The sequence below is a fragment of the Schistocerca nitens genome, chromosome 5, assembly GCF_023898315.1.
Source record: "Schistocerca nitens isolate TAMUIC-IGC-003100 chromosome 5, iqSchNite1.1, whole genome shotgun sequence".
NCBI classification, from domain to species: domain Eukaryota; kingdom Metazoa; phylum Arthropoda; class Insecta; order Orthoptera; family Acrididae; genus Schistocerca; species Schistocerca nitens.
The window spans coordinates 49,553,175-49,573,216 of NC_064618.1; the positions used below are offsets into that span (position 1 = coordinate 49,553,175).

At 40.0% G+C, this 20,042-nt stretch overlaps 1 long non-coding RNA gene across 2 annotated transcripts in view; it reads left to right on the top strand.

Annotated features, from left to right (window-relative positions):
* The first annotated feature begins 816 nt into the window (after window positions 1-816).
* LOC126259926 (uncharacterized) overlaps window positions 817-20,042 on the top strand; it is a 35,067-nt gene continuing 15,841 nt past the window's right edge. The window contains exons 1-2 of one of the 2 annotated variants that reach the window (XR_007546576.1): window positions 817-999; window positions 9,022-9,237. This is a non-coding gene — a long non-coding RNA (uncharacterized LOC126259926). The remainder of the gene's footprint in view (window positions 1,000-9,021; window positions 9,238-20,042) is intronic. The other variant, XR_007546577.1, reaches the window with a different exon arrangement.

The window sequence follows — 20,042 nt, forward strand, 5'->3', positions numbered from 1 at the left end:
TTTAACATATTCTGGGAATTCCTTCTGAATATGATATAAGTACGCTCTGCAACATTCGATGTTATTTACATATATGAGCTTGCTCTCTCAGGAATGAATTCCTTCGATTTTGAACTCGTGTTTGATTAAAAAACGGATGATGAAATTGCTGCGAGTTTAACAATCAGCAGCGGCACTTGTATTCTCGCTCGTCACAAATATTTGGCAGTTTATTCCGAATGTGTCGCAATTACCGATGGCGCGGTTAGGCAGGAGTCTAAGAGGACAGCTTCAGCCGCTGCGAGTGAAATATTCAGCAGTTCTTTCCGCAGTGTCCGGGGTTCATTCACCGACGGGGGAAGCCGGTGACAGAGTCACGCTCGGCATCCTCGAAACGCGGACACGCCACCGCGACATCACTCCCAAGTGAGCCGCGTGTTTCGACAGCCAGCTGGCCCCGCCCCGCCCGGCGGTTAGTGTTCCTGCCTCTGGATCGCGGGGTCCCGGGTTCGGCTGCCGGCCGGGTCGGGGATTTTCTCCGGCCTGGGACTGGGTGCTTATACAGCCGTCACCATTTCGTCATTATTCGAGAAAGTGGTGAGACAGAACAGTGGAAAAATTGGGGGCGCCGGTAGCCAGGCCGTAGAGCGCCCCAGAAATCGAACACCTTCACCTCCATCTGGAGCGTCGCCAGAGTCGAGCTTGTGTAGCAGTGCCCACCCACCTGGTCTCTCCTCCCGCCTCGTACGTGCTGACGTAGAAGCCGTCCGTGTCCTCGACCAGCCGGCTCGTGTACGAGGTCTCGCGGTCGCTGTCTCCGTCGCATTGTCGCGATCCACTGACGTCACAGTGACGTAGGTCTCCGTCGTAGGGTCTTGCTGGTACTGGACGACGTTCACAGTGTCATAGAGGTGGAGGGTGCCGGCCGCGTGGAGGGTGATCTGCGGACCGAAAGACAGTGTGAACTCGGCCTGTGTTCCCGAACAGCGCAGTAACACGACAGGGCTTCTCACAACAAAGGTAAGGCTCTCGTCAGCTTACTGTCGCCTCGCGCACTGCGGTAGTTCAGTAGGCACAGTCCGATTAGGGGTTCGCACGACCTCGCCCTCCTCCGTCTCTGAACGAGCTCATCTGGCCAGTTATACGGCGACCGACAATTCGATGTCTATACTGAACCGTGGGCAAGTTTGACGTTATTCACCTGGACAGCTCATTTCCACTGCTGAAAGCGCATGCAGTGGGACACCACTTTGTTTTGATGACTTCAGTGAGCGTTTATTAAAGAGTGTCTTGTAAACATCGTGTGATGAATTTAAAATGTGTAGTAGCCAAACGGTATTCAGATGTAGTACCTACCGTCAGTGCCAACTGATACAAATCGTACGCATATCGATGTCTACGACATAATAATTCGATACATAATAGTAGAAACATAAGTTTACTTACATATTATGTACGGTATCTCTATGTCAGTGACATCTGCGTTAATTATAAATGCTTTCTTATGTTCAAATCGATGTGCAGCTAGAAGCACACAACGATATGGGTATTCAAATGGCTCTGAACACTATGGGACTTAACATTTGAGGTCATCAGTCCCCTAGAACTTAAAACTACTTAAATCTAACAAACCTAAGGACATCACACACATCCGTGCCCAAGGCAGGATTCGAACCTGCTACCATAGCGGTCGCGCGGTTGCAGACTGAAGCGCCTAGAACCGCTCGGACACCACGGCCAGTTGCAAATTGGGAGCGAGCCTTTGGAACACAGTGATGCATAAGATTCTATACTTTTATCTCGGAATACTGGAAGATGGCAAAACGACGGTGTTTAGATTCTCGAGCCAGACGTCGTGTTTCACGTTATTTGGCAGAATATTTTGTAGAGTCATATTGGGAAATTTTTAATGTCTGGTAGAAGGGAACACCCGAAGAGAAAAAAGTCTCTCTTTGTTTCGTAGGTTGAAAAGTGGCGATGTCGTAAAGGGCTAGCTGTCATTGTTGTTTTATTTATTTATTTATTTATTTATTTATCTATTTATTTGTGATAACTATGGTTAGGTTCCAAATATTAGAAACTACGGGTAAGATTTGACTATTTTTTGACTCAATACCACACCAGCATAACTCATTTTTTACTTGTAGCTACAAGAACTAATATCTCTAGCCAGCTACGAAATTTTATAGTCAAGGTTATTACATTAAGGTGCTAATAATATTTAAACTAGAACGGAGTGAATCAACAGCAGTAAAATAAGCAGTCAGATGAAAAAGTAATTTGAAGATAAAAATCGAAGTTTCTTTGTGTTCTTTTGGTTAAGTAACAATTTTAAGAAGCAATTTTCCTGGTGAAACTAGCTGTGTTGCATCATCTCTGTCTCAAAGAAAGTGCTTGGGCAGCTAGCTGCACGAGAACACGTGTATCCTGAAATAAATGTTACAGTAACACGAAGCAACTAGAAGGGTCCTTTTAAATTACAGTACTGACCTGGCTACGATTATAATAGCCCCCCAGGGGATATGGGATAGCACTATATTAAAACCATGCAGTGCCGAAGTTATTAATGGCTAGTGTAACATTTTTCATGTCTGTCTTCAGGGCTAGAGTTGCATCTTTAGGGTCAACGTAAATGTGTCATCAAGCTGAATGTTGGCCTGTCCACCACTAAGGGATGGTCCTGCTGGAGCTGGTGTGCCTTTCCCTCCTCCGACTTTTGGACTGACTCACAAATCAGCTGTAGGACATGTCTCCAGAATGAATTTTTCACTCTACAGCAGAATATGACCTGATATCAGACTTTTTGGCAGATTGAAACTGTCTCTCTCCTAGAAGTGCTAGTCGCGAATTTCACAGGGGAGCTTCTGTGAAGTTTGGTACTGACGGAAGTAAAGCTGTGAGGACAGGTTGTGAGTCATGATTGTGTTGCTCACTCGGTGGTGAATTTGTCTGCGAAAGGCAGAAGTCCCGAGTTCAGATCTCGGTCTGTCACACAGTTCTAATCTCCAAGCAAGTTTCAGCTGTTGGGGATTTTGAAGTCTAACATGGGAAAGAAGGCCAGGTATTTGTGCACTGGCAGTAAACTGCCTCAAGACAGTTTCTCACTTTAATTCATCTTTGTTCCTCTAATATAAGATTATACACATTAATGAGCAGATTATGATAGCATTTTAAATTATTACAATTGTTTTGATGTTGACATACAAGAAAATTTGACAAATAACAGACATCCACATACATACTATCTATTCAGGGCCATAGACAGAATAAAAATTATCAAGTAGAAATTATCTAAATTTTCAAAATTTACCTGCCAGCACATTTAATACACAATGGAAGTGACAATATATTATGCCAGGGTATGTTGCTCCCCTTTGTGCAGGAGAGTGCTTACTGGTGGACTTTCGCTCCTAGTGTTACACTATATTATGAAAATTATTTTCAAATATTGTGCAATTCTTGACAAAAAACTTGGTAAAAACACAAAGCATAATACGCTCATGCCTATTGACTGTTGTCTTCATGAAGTAAGGAGTACGTTGTCTGGAATTGTTGTAGGAAATTAGTCAATTTAACACAGAATGGAATTACACAAAACAAAATAAATTTTCTGATGCTGAATTTAAGGAGCATTTTATTTATTTTTACTTAAATAATAGATGAGTGTATAGCTGGGATGTAGAATGTGTCCAATTATTTGAAAAGATCTGGTTCTGATTTTCTGTAAATTCTGGAATTTGCACATTCAGGAATATGGACATTTGGGAATAGTGAAGTCTTAAATTTTTACTTTTCTTCCTTTGCTGAATTGTTATTCTTTTCTTGCACAGTCTTTTTAATTGAAACTCCATTTATTAAAGATGAAGACTTTAACTAATTGCTTGTTCTGCTGTTGCAGCTCTGTTGCACGTTTTGCTGATCACATAAGCATTATAAGTTTGCCTAATTTATCTCAGATACAAGATATGTGATTTGTGCGAGGAGCAAGAGTGGTATCCTGTTATATGCCAATGGCACTTCTCCACATTAGGAGATTCACTACAGCTGCATGAGGTATCTAATAGATTTTGCTTATCTCGAACATTTTTCAGCCACAGGCTGGGTCTGTTCAGATTAAAAGCCTTGCTATCTTTTCCTCTTTTCACACTGTCAGTCTTCACTATGGACCAGTCCTTGTCTCTTCTTTTCAATACACCTACACGTTTTTCAGCCTTATACCCCTCGGTCTTGCTCTGTGTTGTTTCTTTCACATCTCCATTTTGTGTCTCTTCTTGCAACCGTCTCGTTTTCCATTCTGTATAAGTGCCCACACCGTCTCAGTCTCGATACCATCATAGCCTTAATATTTTTATCCTGCTTTGCAAGGGTTGCTGTTTCACTATTTCCCTTCCTCAACCTCTGTTGTCACCGCTGTCCTGCTTCTGAGAAACTTCATTTCACACACCTGTAATCTACTCCCATCTTACCTGCATCACCCATGTTTCAGATGCATAGGTCAAAATTGGAATGTAGTGACCTCCATACACCACTTCTTTACTTTTGTGGGACGTCCTTGTTCCAAATCTGGTTTTTAACATGTAGCAAGAATGCTTAAGCCTGTCTGCCACATTCACTGATGCCTCATTCCTTCCATATTCCTCATATTTCCCAAGTACTTCATACTTTCCACCTTTGATTGTTCTTCCTGTCCTTATTCTTATAGCAGGTTTATCTTTCTAGTTGTACGCAGGATCTCACATTTGTTTACAGTAAATTTCATCCCATACTGTTTCTTCCCAAGCATAGAGGTGTTCTTGAATATCCTCAGTTTCCCAAGATCATAGCCACCTACAAACACTATTGCTTCTGTCTCATCTTCTCCTGTTTCTTCTGCCGCCTTGGTCACTATCATCAAATATCGCAGTGGAGATGAGAGCTGACAGTGCTCTACAATGTTTCACAACACTTCGTTGCTGGAACCAGTCTGTCCTTTCATTTCCCACTTCCAAACAAATCAGACTTCCACAATACCTCTCTTCACACTTCTGATCAGTTAAATATTAAGTGAACCATTTACTAACTATAACTTGAAAGTTATAAGCTTAAAGCTTCTTCAAAATATGATGATGTTGTCATGTATGTCATGGACATATTACACAAATCCTGATGAATGAAATATTGTCATTCATAGTCTAAAATGCTGACAATGGAATTTAAAATCCCACATTCTGTTGAGAGGTCCTCCTGGAGTACAAACTGTGATTGGCTCAGAATCTGGCTGCAATGACATACTTAAGTCTGGAGAGACACCTTGTCATAGTGATGAATGAAATATGTGTAGCTGTAACATCACAACATGCTTTTAATATTTAGCCTGGGGTTCTAATTGTCTCGTAGGAATTTTTGCTGTCAGGACAGCACACTGTCGTAATATCATAGGAAGAGGCTAGAATGATACTGAACTGATTGGATTTGTGTGGTATTGACTGCAGTATATACTGTAATGCTTTAAATTTTGAACTGTGTGGGGTTTCTTAGTTTCCACTAGAAAATGTATAGAAGCCTGCTATGTGTCTGATGTTGTAAACCATTGCTTATCTATCGGAACGAGATCTTTCGTTTTCCTGTTTCTTAATTAAATGCACTGTAGATTCAATTTTATTTTCATAATTGTTAATCTGACATGACATGTAAGTTAATGATTGTAAATTGTGCATGTCACTGTTATGGTCTGACTGAGGCAAGAACTTGAAGATTGCAGCAGCTGGCACAGATGGATCCTCACCACGCAACGAGCCCTTGTAGAGGGTGGATGCTGAGCTGGAGCCAATAGAATCCCTCAACTTGAATGGCAGTGATTGCAGGGTATGTTGTAATGAGCATTTGGAAGCCATTGCTGTGGGGAAACTTCCTCGCAACTCTTGGTTGATGATTTATCAGACAACAGATAAATAAGCAGAGATAGGTCATGCACTGGGACAAACAACCACCAAATTAATGAAAATCTATATGACATTGTACATAGTCATATAACGACAGCTTTTAAAGTTTGAAATGAGTTTTAAAATTTCAAATGTCACCAAAAATAAATCTTGGGTATGTGATCTGTTAAAAAAATTTCGAATCACTCATAACTTTGCACCAGTAGTGCATTGGAGCAAGATGTAGTTGTCATCCCTGAACATATCTGTGTTTAATGTGTAACTGTCAGAAGTTTCATAGTTGTAGGTATGTCAGTTATTGTTCTGTACTGTATTGAGTTGAATGTTGTTGTACAGTTTGCGAGAAAGCAGTAAGAGGTGAAACACATATGTTAAATTTTGCATGAGACTCAGGGAAACCTTTACAGAGACACACCAAATGAGGAAGGAAGCCTGTGGCAATGGGTGCTTAAGCCATACTGTATTGTGAATGGTTCACACAATTTAAAAATGGCAGTGTGGAAGTTATGTGATCCTAATTCAGGATTCCTTTAGACTTCTACAGATGATACTCGTGTCAGGAATGTCAAGGAAATTGTGCCTGCTTGTCAGACTGGCTGAGAGATAGCAGAAGAATGTAAGATTTCAGTTGGATCATGTCATGAAATCCTGTCACAGCATCTTGGAATGCATCAGGTTGCCGACAAGTTCATCCTGTGGCTTGTGAGACCAGAAAGATCTTCCCCTTGCAATCTGTAAAGAGCTTCTGAATTCCACAAATGAGAGAGAGACGTTTGTGAAGAGAATCATAACTGGTGATTCTTATTGCCACCATGTTGTAAATGGAACCAGATAACAGCATAGTAAGAAAAGGCTAATGTCTGTTTATGTAACTGATTGGTAAGTTCAGATGGTGCTGTTGATTGTAAAAGTGTAGAGGTGATGATTATTATAGGCGTCTTGTATATTGTAGTAATATTATGTATACATATCCCACAAAAAATGACAAAACAGAATATGCACAGGAACAATGTGAACCTGAAATGTGTATTTCATTAGGTTAAGTTTCACTGGTGTAAAGAGAGAGAACTTTTCCCAAGCAGGATTCTGAAATGTGTGACAACTGTCACTTTGGGGATCATATGTCCCCAGTGTGGGGGAAAATGTCTGTTAAGACATACATTAATTACAAATACTGACATGTTTCACATATTTCCATCATGATCACTGTATTTTTTGTGCTGAAAGGGTCCCACTAATCAGTGCCCCTTTAACTATGGATTAGCTCTTCTCAGTGGACTTTTCCTTTTGTGTCAAAAGGTGCTGAAAGAGATTTGTTATCCACTGGAATAACTGATTGTTTGAATTCAATGTATTGCCTATAATGTAAAAGTCTAGATGACAAACTACAAATGCATGTATTCCAGTCAGACAAGAGGTTGCCTATCTGAGTCCATGCAGACAAATTTGCACAAATATAACTTCATTCATTCTCTGGTGAGCATTGCTTTGACAATGTGATCAGCTCAGCTCCAAGGAGAGGAATGCTCCATCCAGCAGGTACAAGTGCCTGTTTATGGCTCACCTCCCTTGTAGAACAGGATTGTTAAAACTCTGATCTGCACAAACCATAAAACACCTCTTGAAAGTGGGCTGCTTTCTGTTACTACCTTAACATGCAAGCGTCATTAGTCAGCCAGTGGAAAGCAGAGAAGTGTGACATCTGATCCCAGAATGTCACACTTCAAAGCAGATGCCTAAAGCTTCCATTATTTATGGACATGTCGGATTATGTAATTCAGATAGTAAACACCAAGGAAATACAAACCCAAAACAACACTAGCAAAGTCACAAAGTAAATGATACTATCAGCTATGAGAACAAAACTGCTCCATCAATTGTCTATAGAGGTAGACTGTAATAGAAATTAAACCTGCAGTGCTTTTACAATGTATATCTTGTTTGCAACTACTGTAGTTCAACATTACACAAGTTAACTCAAATTGCCCCAAAATAAATTTTTCAAATTTTCTGATAATTGCAGATTTCTGAGTTCTGAATTAACCTTGCCTGGTATTGGGCACTTTATTTATTGCTGGGCTTAAGGCTCTCCCAGGGTTACTACTGTGCAGTTACAAAAGATATGGAAGGAAAAAATAGAGGTCTGTGATGTGCCTATACTCAATTGACCACCTTTCCCAACTCTTTCAGTGCAATTTAAGCAGATAACAAACCTCACTTCTATTGAATTCAGAATTATCTTCCACTTAAATCTCTTACCTGATCCATATGTTCTTCTCGTAATTAGTAATTACCAACCCACAGTTCCTCAATACACACACACACACACACACACACACACACACACACACACACACACACACACACACACACACACTCTGTTTCCTGAAAGTCAAAAAACAGGGACCCCTTTTGTTGTTGGCCACAAACTCCAGTGACTATTTCCTGTCCCGATATGGTGACCTTGACCTTTGTATTGAAATTATATAGCTTTCTCTAGTTGACAACAATGTGAACCACCATTTCATTGACTGTTGTTCTGGTTGAGACACCTCATGTAACAATGAGGTCAAAAAATTAATCTAGTTCCTGATTTGTTATAAAATTAAAAGCTGTCAAGTACAGCCCAGTCTATTTGCTCCCTGATCACAAGTCTTGAAACCCTGCGAAGAACAAAATTTTCTGCAATTCAGTTCCTCGAAAATGTTGTGCAATGTGTGTAAATTCTGTTGACAACTCTGGCACTGAATTGTTGGTCCTTGTAAAGTTTGTTCACATCACAAACCAAATCTTGAAAAATTGGAGGTGGTTAGCCAGGCAGTCCATTACATTGCAGATGGTATTCCACAGTTGACGGGTGACTCAGTTAAACTTCTAAAACTTGGCTCACAGATGAAACAGCTGCAAATGGTGTCTAGAAATGTATTCACACTACAGTGATTGCATGATGTTCAATTTTTTACAATGAGAAGTTCTGTTGCAGAAAGAAATTAAAATTATAAAAAGAATATGAAGCAATTGCTGGTCTCCCCCTTTGTCGAGCATATTTAGTGTTCTTCTCACTGTTTGAACAACATTCTGAGACCTCAACCTTACTGAAAATGTTTCTTGACTTCTTTAGGTGATTATTGTAAGTTAGCAAATGTAACCTAATCAGAGGACTGGCCAAACATTTCGTGAAATGCGACCTTCAACTGGGAACCTAATTGTTTCCTGATGGAGAATTCCTGTAAAGATGCTGGCTGTAGTGATATTTGTATGCTGGCCCCTAATAACTCTTACACATGTGCCTGCCCTGTGGACAAGGAACTCGGTATAGATCAGCAGTTTTTCAGAGGTGAGATGTAAAAAAGTTAAAAGGCAACTCATATTGTAGTTACATCTGCAATTTTAAATTGCTGTGCCACCACTGACATCTTTAAGTTCGCATTTAAACTAGCGTATTATGTGCTGCTTCACTTGTGCAGACTGTATGGTCTGCACAGATTTCTTTTTTTCTTAATTGTATTTTTGTTTACAAACTGTAACAACTTCCAAACTGTGCACACTGATAAAGACCATAGAAGCATAGTATTTTTATCAGTGTACTTCTAGCATAAAGATTCTGGTAGCTGGAGATAAAAGTTCTTGTTAATCATGCATTTTGCATTCTTGTAGAGATATTTCGATATAAACTTCAATCGCCAACACAGATTTCTTTATAACTGTTGTTGATCTTCCCTGTTGAAAACCCCACTGGTAGTCTCTGAGTATTTCTTGTGTTATTGGTGTAAGTATCGTAGCATGACTTTGGCTAATACTTCGTACACCATGCTGACTAAAGCAATACCACGATCATTTTCACAGTTTGCTTTGTCCTTCTTTTTATGAATTGGGCATATAATGACTATGTTCCACTAGTCTGGCATCTCTTTCTTTTCCCATATTTCCAATGTCAGCTGGTGTGCCAATCTTGTTAAATGTTCACCTCCACCCTTGGTCATCTCTGCTGAAATGTTATCATTACCTTGAGCCTTATTATTACTTAGGCTTTTAATTGCTTTCCTAACTTCCTCTATTGTCTTTCATCCTGACTAACATTCTGCCACAGTTGGTGACCCTCTGTTTCATTTGGTTGGAAGCCTTTCTCCAGTTCCTTAACTTTCTTGTAGAAGTTTCTTACTTATTGATCATTCTACTCTTCTTCTAGCTCTGTAATCCATCTCCTCTCTAATTCTTGTTTCATTCTTTTGCAAATCCTATCTGCCTCTTTTCTTTTCTTCATGAATTCTTCTGTATTAGATTTGGTTTATTATTTTCTTCCTTGCCTCATTTCTATCTTCCACTGCCTTTTTGCAATCTTCATCATACCATCCTGCCCTTCTCAGCCTTTCTTCTAAACCTAAGTCTTCTTCTACAGTTTATTGTTGAGCCTCTTTAATCATACTCCACTTCCCTTCTATTTTTTCCAGATATTGGCGTTGTTTAGCCTGACACATTTTCTGCACTTCTGTTTCAAACTTGTCCGATACTTCCTTCTCTTTCAATTTGGAAAAACTGTATCTTCATGGAGCTTTTCTTTTCCCTTTGGATCTATAGATGGCTATGCATTGTCTGTATTTCACTCTTACCATATAATAATCTGAATCACAGTCTGCCCCCCTGCAGCTATCAGCTTCAAGGATGTCAGACACATGTCCTCTGTTGATTACCATGTGGTCAATTTGATTAAATGTAGTGCCACCTGATGAGTGCCATGTGGCTTTCCTTATGTTCTTTCTCTGGAGCCATGTAAATTGCATTTCCTATGGCAAATCTATAAGTCTTTAACCATTTTTTATTCAACACCTCATGCAGCTTTTCATTTCCTACTGTTTCTCTAAAGGCTTCTTCTTTTCCCACTTTTGCATTGAAGTCACCCATCACTATCTTTACATCATTCCTTGGTATGCCTTCTAATTCCTGTTCCAGTTAACCATAAAACTCATTTTTCACTTCATCCTCATCATCTTCTGTGGGTGCAAACACACATACTAGAGTGATGAAGAAGTGGGCCTTCATTCTCAAAGTAGTAGTGGTGGTAGTAGTGGTTGTAGTAGTAGCTTTATTCATCCACATATCTCTTTTTACAGGGATATAGGAGATGTCAAAGTATTTACAAATTTAGATCAATTTAAAATAAGCTAATTCATATACATATATATTTACAGACTTATAGTTAGAGACAATCATTAGATTTACTCCTGCTATACAATACTTTTTTTTACAAATAACTTATTAAATAATGTAATGCCACATTGTTCACTCATATCTCACTATCAGTCACTGTACACATTATACACATATTGATTCATAACACTACACACACACACACACACACACACACACGTACACACACTGGTGATCTCTGGGCCATTTTCTGTACTGCAACTTTCCATTTGCTATCCGGAAAAACAGAGTCAGCATCCTTCCATAATGACTGAGATGTTGAGCTCAGATAGAGGAAGACGTGTTAGTATTGTGCTATGCATAGCTTGAGGGTAAGTATTTCTAGAATGGAAAACAAGAAGGAAAAAACATGAAGTGAAGGTGTAATGTGGAATGTTGGATATTTTATAATCATTATTATTATTATTTATTTGTATAACATTTTTTATCAAACCCCTACTCTCTTTTAGCTAAGTAATCCTTCAATGTATAAAATGTATTGCATAACAGGTACTTTTTAGCTGCCTTTTTAAATAAGTGTATTTTGGCAATTTCTTTAATCTCTCTTATTGTATAGTTTTATTCCTTGGTAGAAAATGCTATTTTGAGTTTTATGTTTATTTTTTCTTGGTAAATGTAAATTGAGTCTATCTCTTGTTGCATGGTCATGGAAAGAGCTGTTTGTGCAGTAATTACCAATGTTATATTTGATTTGTACAACTGACTGGTAAATGTATTCACATGGAGCAGTTAAAATCCCCAGTGTTCTGAACAGATCTTTACAATGAGCTCGACTAGTAGTTTTTGTTATTATTTTTATGGCTCTTTTCTGGAGTTTGAAAATTGTGTTCATATTTTGTGCATTTGTTCCTCAAGAAAGAATTCCATAGCTAAGAACTGAGTGTACATATGAATAATATGTAACTAAAATACACTGCATGTTACACACTGATGATAGGATTCTAAGGGCATAACATGCTGATGACATTCTGTTTGCAAGTACCTTTGTGTGTTCACACCATTTCAACTCAGAATCAATATTCATTCCTAGAAATTTTGCGTTTGTTACACAGTCTATAGAGGTGCCATCTACATTTAATTTAACATTGTCATTTTTCCTCTTCAAACTGAAATTCATGGCATTGGTTTTCTTTATGTTCAATGTCACTTTATTACTTATTGACCAATCATAAATTTCCTTGATAGTTTCATTTTCTTTCTCAGCAAGGAGTTCTCTTGTTTTCTCATTGACTATAATATTGCTGTCAGCAATGAAGAGGATTTTTTCACCATGGTTTTAATATGCTACCTTGCGGAACACCCATATTAATGTATTTTGGTTCTGATAAGTGTTTTACTAAATGTTTAGATCTATTTGAAACATGTGTTATCTCTACTGTTTGTACCCTATCTGTTAGGTATGATTGAAACAAGTTGTTAGCTACCCCTCTTATTCCTAATGCTTTGAATTTATTTAATAGAATCTTGTATTTGACTGTATCAAATGCCTTAGAAAGATCCAAAAATATGCCTGTGACACACTCATCTTTATCAATAGCATCAAGTACAACTTTTGTGAATTCTACTATGGCTGACTCTGTATTTTTGCCACTTCGGAAACCAAACTGGGATTCGCTTAGATGATTATATTTATTCAGGTAATTCATTAATCTGTCTTTCATAATTGCTTCTATTATTTCTGAGAATGCTGATAGTAGGGAAATGGGCTGGTAATTTTCTATGTCTTCTGCATTACCTTACTTAAGCAAAGGTACAACTCTTGCCTGTTTTAACTGCTCTGGAAATGTCCTTGATGTGAAGGATTTATTTATGACTTTTTATTTTTTTGTTTTTGAACAGTTTTATTGACTTCATTCTCTGTGGTTGGAAGTAACATCATTGTATTTAGTGCAAAATTAGTTACAGGTGTTATATTTGTTTGGGGGAATTTTTGCTGTAACTTCTCTGCAATACTTGAAAAATGCTTGTTTACATAGTTTGCTAAGTGCTGTGACTCATTTGTTACTTTATCTCTCTCCCTTAGCATTTGTTTGTCTCTCCCCATTTCCTTTTTTATAACATCTCAGACTGTTTTGCTTTTATTCTCTGCATTATATATTATTTTGTCATTAAATGACTTTTTTGCAGCAGTCAGCACCTTCCTATAGATCTTTTTGTTTCTATGATAGAAATTTAAGAATTCTGGATTGTTGCAAATCTTTTTCATGGAACTGAGGTGTTCAAATGTCTGGGAGGACTTCTTAATATCTGCTGTTATCCATCTGTTTTTGTGAGATGTTGATACAGACATGCATCCTTTTGGAAAAGCCTTTTCAAAGTTCAAGTTAAACAATGTGGAGAATTTCATATTCACATTGGTTTCCTTATACACTTCATCCCAGATTTGTTTTTCTCGTTCTTTTGAAAAATGTTTTATTTTGATTTCTGAGAGATGTTGTTTGTTGGCTCATAGTTTAGGGAATGCTTCGATGCCTGACTTTACTGTTGTTATTTGACAGAGATGGTCTGATAGTCAGAGACCTTTCACAGCTGCATCACATTTTTCCCTATCCATATTTGTGGCCACATGGTCAATTACTGATGAAGTTGTTGTCGTTACCCTTGTTGCACTATTGACCTATAGGGGACGTGCCAAAACTTTGAAGGATTTGTATGAAGGTGCTGCTGGATTCATTTATGATGTTAGTGTTGATGTTAATGTCCCCACACAGAATTATGTTGACCTTTGTACTTGAGACTTTATCTAGAACTTTTGTTAACTTATTGAAAAAAAGTGTCCACACTACCACTGGGAGACCTATACACACGCAAAATGATTAATTTCTTGGTGTTATCAATCCCTGTTAATTCAATAGCTGATATTTCAATGTGTTTGTCTTCACTTACTGCACTGAGTTCATGTATTGATTTGAACTGTGTTCCTTTTCTGATATAAATGCATGATCCTCCACGCCTTGAAGTAGTTTTGCAGTAAGAGTTTGCCTTTTCATACAATGATAATACTACATGTAGGATTTCTGTGTCTCCTCACCAGTGCTCAGTAATACAAACTACTGTGCAGCTCAAAGACTGGAGCTCAACTTTCAATAGTTGTATTTTATTTTTTATTGATTGCATGTTTTTTAGTAGGATTGTTAAGTCTGTGAAATGCCCCATGTCACCCTTTCCAATGGTTTGTTTTTCTTTGTGACATCTGGTATATGTGATGTTTGAGGCGTTAAAATATGTCTTGTGAGTAATTGTTTCAGTATGGAGATACTCTTTAGGAAGGGGAACCTGTTGTCTGGATTTATCCTAAAAAAGACCTACTTTTCCTACCTATGACAACAGGTATTTGACAAAGTAAACATCATTTCATTTATAGGGTTAAAATTTATGACTGCTGCTTTATACTTATTGTCAAACAAGAAAGCCAGTACCACCTACTATACCACTGTCTCCTCCACTATACATAATAGTGTAATTACCATCTCTTATGATACCATCTCCTTTCCATTTGACATCTTGAATTGCTGCTACTCTTATACAGTATTTCTCCATCTCTTGTTTTGAGTCCATGTAGAGCTCCGGGTTTGTTCAAAGTTCTTATATTCAAAGTAGCAAAGTGTATATCATTTCCCCGTTTACAGTGACCTTTTCCATGCATGGGTCGTTCATCAGTATCTTCAGTCTGGCTGTTCCCATACAGTATTTCTCCATCTCTTGTTTGAGTCCATGTAGAGCTCCTGGTTTGTTCAAAGTTCTTATATTCAAAGTAGCAAAGTGTATATCATTTCTCCGTTTACAGTGACCTTTTCCATGCATGGGTTGTTCATCAGTATCTTCAGTCCGGCTGTTCCTATCTTTGAATTTTGTAACAATATGTTTTTCTGATATGGGGTTGTTAGCCCCATGACCAACACCCATCCTGGAGGGCCTGGATTTGTATCAGGTTTATTCCCTTAGTGAGACTGGCTTCACCACACCTCTAGAGCATTCCCTGCCCATGTTGTAAAACATTGAAAATGATAAGGAAAAAGGATGGGCTTAGGATGGGATACGACAGGAGACAGGTTATCGATAGGACGTTGTGAGATGCACTTTGTCTGGCTCATCCCCTTTGGGCTGTCCGGCATGGGTGACTCTCCTGGTAGCTATGATACTGCCGGCATAGCCCTCCGGATCCAGAGCACACAAACCTCCTCGCCCACACCAACACTGCTACGTTAAGGCAGTGTCCCCTGATGTTTCTCTGCAGGTGCTAAAAGTTTAATTTTGTTCTTGGGGGAATGAAAAATGCAGTGGAACTTCAAATATTGGTCAATAAAGAGTAAGGAATGTATATTTCAGTTGGGATTGACTTTTTGAAACTAGGTTAAAGAAAACCAATTACACTTTAATGTTTGAGTATTAGCTTGATACAAAGACGACATTAAGTTTCTCTGTACAAAATAGCAGCTATATACGAGGGCAGTTCAATAAGTAATGCAACACATTTTTTTTCTGAAACAGGGGTTGTTTTATTCAGCATTGAAATACACCAGGTTATTCCCCAATCTTTTAGCTACACAACACTATTTTTCAATGTAATCTCCATTCAATGCTACGGCCTTACGCCACCTTGAAATGAGGGCCTGTATGCCTGCACGGTACCATTCCACTGGTCGATGTCGGAGCCAACGTCGTACTGCATCAATAACTTCTTCATCATCCGCGTAGTGCGTCCCACGGATTGCGTCCTTCATTGGGCCAAACATATGGAAATCCGACGGTGCGAGATCGGGGCTGTAGGGTGCATGAGGAAGAACAGTCCACTGAAGTTTTGTGAGCTCCTCTTGGGTGCGAAGACTTGTGTGAGGTCTTGCGTTGTCATGAAGAAGGAGAAGTTCGTTCTGATTTTTGTGCCTACGAACACGCTGAAATCATTTCTTCAATTTCTGAAGAGTAGCACAATACACTTCAGAATTGATCGTTTGACCATGGGGAAGGACATCGAACAGAATAACCCCTTCAGCGTCCCAGAAGACTGTAACCATGACTTTACCGGCTGAGGGTATGGCTTTAAACTTTTTCTTGGTAGGGGAGTGGGTGTGGCGCCACTCCATTGATTGCCATTTTGTTTCAGGTTCGAAGTGATGAACCCATGTTTCATCACCTGTAACAATCTTTGACAAGAAATTGTCACCCTCAGCCACATGACGAGCAAGCAATTCCACACAGATGGTTCTCCTTTGCTCTTTATGGTGTTCGGTTAGACAACGAGGGACCCAGCGGGAACAAACCTTTGAATATCCCAACTGGTGAACAATTGTGACAGCACTACCAACAGAGATGTCAAGTTGAGCACTGAGTTGTTTGATGGTGATCCGTCGATCATCTCAAACGAGTGTGTTCGCACACTCCGCCATTGCAGGAGTAACAGCTGTGCACGGCCGGCCCGCACGCGGGAGATCAGACAGTCTTGCTTGACCTTGCAGCGATGATGACACACACTTTGCCCAATGACTCACCGTGCTTTTGTCCACTGCCAGATCACCGTAGACATTCTGCAAGCGCCTATGAATATCTGAGATGCCCTGGTTTTCCGCCAAAAGAAACTCGATCACTGCCCGCTGTTTGCAACGCACATCCATTACAGACGCCATTTCAACAGCTCCATACAGCGCTGCCACCTGTCGGAAGTCAATGAAACTATATGAGACGAAGCAGGAATGTTTGAAAATATTCCACAAGAAATTTCCGGTTTTTTCAACCAAAATTGGCCGAGAAAAAAAATGTGTTGCATTACTTATTGAACTGCCCTCGTATATGAAAATGGAATAGTTATACTGTCTATTTAAAATAAGATCCACAAGATGTTTTAGTTAAATGTTGATGTCAGGTTACACCTTCTTCCCCTTTCAAATTTTTTCGTTGCCCAAAGGATTACTCTAAAAAATGAAACCTTATATGTCAGTGAAAGAATGCATAAGACCATTCAATATGCCAAAACTGCAAAAGTTCTCGATATTTCTCATCTTTGAGATCCCCTTCAGGCAATCTGTATGGTGTTAGCTTTGCGAAACTTGACGTGACATAAAGATGTCTGCTGATGAACTCGAACCACTGCATACTACTGAAGTATATCTACAACAAAAATTTTTGCACTAATAGAGGATGTCCTATATATAAAAATGACACCTGTGTAGAATTTAAAGTGTAACCTTAAACTACTGATGCATTTCCCCATTTGTAGATAAGGCAGAAAAATCCCAAATTTTGTTGAACAAAATTATGTACCCTCACATAAGTTTTCCAAAAAGCACACATTTACCATTTACTGAACAGATAACTGTTGCACCTTTTTTACTTGTATTTAGTTGTTGTTGTAAGTGAATTTCAAATAGGCTACTGATAGAAAAGGTATTTTCACCACCTGCCAATATTGTGTAAACTGTGAACAATTTTCAGTTCTTTCAAAATTTCTACAGTAAAATAGCATCAAACCAAATAACTTTAGCTGTAATTTTTGTAACTCAATTTATTCAATTTTCCAGAATTTGTGAAATTCCTAGTCGACATACTCCTGTTGGCAAAATGCTGTGATAACACTTCTTAAGAAGGTATTAAGATAGCAGTCATCTTTGACCACATTGATTTACTTTGTGAAAATAGGGTACTACCTACTCAACAGAATTTTTCTTTTGATGTTGACATACAACAAAATTTGACAAATTTCAGCTGACCACATACATACTGTCTATTTGGATTCATTGGCAGAATAAGAATTTTGAAGTAGAAATGACCCAAATTTTCAATATTTATCTGCCAGCACATTTAATTTGCAATGGAAGTGACAGAATATTGTGGCAGGGTACTTTGCACCCCTTTGTGCAGGAGAGAGCTTACTGGTGGACTTTTGCTCCTAGTGTTAGACTATCTTATGAAAATTATTTTCAAATATTTTGCAGTTCCATACAAAAACTTGGTAAAAACGTTAGACATAATAGGCTCGTGCTTTTAGGCAGTTGTCTTCATGAAGTAAGGATACACAGGCTCTTGTCTTTCTGTGCAAGGAGTACGTTGTCTGCAATTGTAGAAAATTAATCAATTTAACATACACTCCTGGAAATGGAAAAAAGAACACATTGACACCGGTGTGTCAGACCCACCATACTTGCTCCGGACACTGTGAGAGGGCTGTACAAGCAATGATCACACGCACGGCACAGCGGACACACCAGGAACCGCAGTGTTGGCCGTCGAATGGCGCTAGCTGCGCAGCATTTGTGCACCGCCGCCGTCAGTGTCAGCCAGTTTGCCGTGGCATACGGAGCTCCATCGCAGTCTTTAACACTGGTAGCATGCCGCGACAGCGTGGACGTGAACCGTATGTGCAGTTGACGGACTTTGAGCGAGGGCGTATAGTGGGCATGCGCGAGGCCGGGTGGACGTACCGCCGAATTGCTCAACACGTGGGGCGTGAGGTCTCCACAGTACATTGATGTTGTCGCCAGTGGTCGGCGGAAGGTGCACGTGCCCCTCGACCTGGGACCGGACCGCAGCGACGCACGGATGCACGCCAAGACCGTAGGATCCTACGCAGTGCCGTAGGGGACCGCACCGCCACTTCCCAGCAAATTAGGGACACTGTTGCTCCTGGGGTATCGGCGAGGAGCATTCGCAACCGTCTCCATGAAGCTGGGCTACGGTCCCGCACACCGTTAGGCCGTCTTCCGCTCACGCCCCAACATCGTGCAGCCCGCCTCCAGTGGTGTCGCGACAGGCGTGAATGGAGGGACGAATGGAGACGTGTCGTCTTCAGCGATGAGAGTCGCTTCTGCCTTGGTGCCAATGATGGTCGTATGCGTGTTTGGCGCCATGCAGGTGAGCGCCACAATCAGCACTGCATACGACCGAGGCACACAGGGCCAACACCCGGCATCATGGTGTGGGGAGCGATCTCCTACACTGGCCGTACACCACTGGTGATCGTCGAGGGGACACTGAATAGTGCACGGTACATCCAAACCGTCATCGAACCCATCGTTCTACCATTCCTAGACCGGCAAGGGAACTTGCTGTTCCAACAGGACAATGCACGTCCGCGTGTATCCCGTGCCACCCAACGTGCTCTAGAAGGTGTAAGTCAACTACCCTGGCCAGCAAGATCTCCGGATCTGTCCCCCATTGAGCATGTTTGGGACTGGATGAAGCGTCGTCTCACGCGGTCTGCACGTCCAGCACGAACGCTGGTCCAACTGAGGCGCCAGGTGGAAATGGCATGGCAAGCCGTTCCACAGGACTACATCCAGCATCTCTACGATCGTCTCCATGGGAGAATAGCAGCCTGCATTGCTGCAAAAGGTGGATATACACTGTACTAGTGCCGACATTGTGCATGCTCTGTTGCCTGTGTCTATGTGCCTGTGGTTCTGTCAGTGTGATCATGTGATGTATCTGACCCCAGGAATGTGTCAATAAAGTTTCCCCTTCCTGGGACAATGAATTCACGGTGTTCTTATTTCAATTTCCAGGAGTGTAGAATGGAAGTACCCAAAATAAATTTTCTGATGCTGGATTTAAGGAGCATTAAATTTTTTTAATTTAAACAATCAATGTGTGTATTCCTGGTCTGTAGAATGTACCATATTATTTGAAGAGATCTGGTTCTGATTTTCTGTTAATTCTGGAATATGTACATTCAGAAATATGGACATTTGGGAATAGTGAAGTCTTAAATGTTTACTTTTCTTCCTGTGCTGAATTTTTACTCTTGCCTCCCACAGTCTTTTTAATTTAAACTCCATTTCTTGAAGATGAAGACTTTAACTAATTCTTTGTTCCGCTGTTGCAGCTGTCTTGCATATTTTGCTTATCACATAAGCATCATAAGTTTGTCTAATTTATCTCTGATACAAGATAGGTGATTTGTGCGAGGATTGAGAGTGGGTCCTGTTAAATGCCAATGGCAAT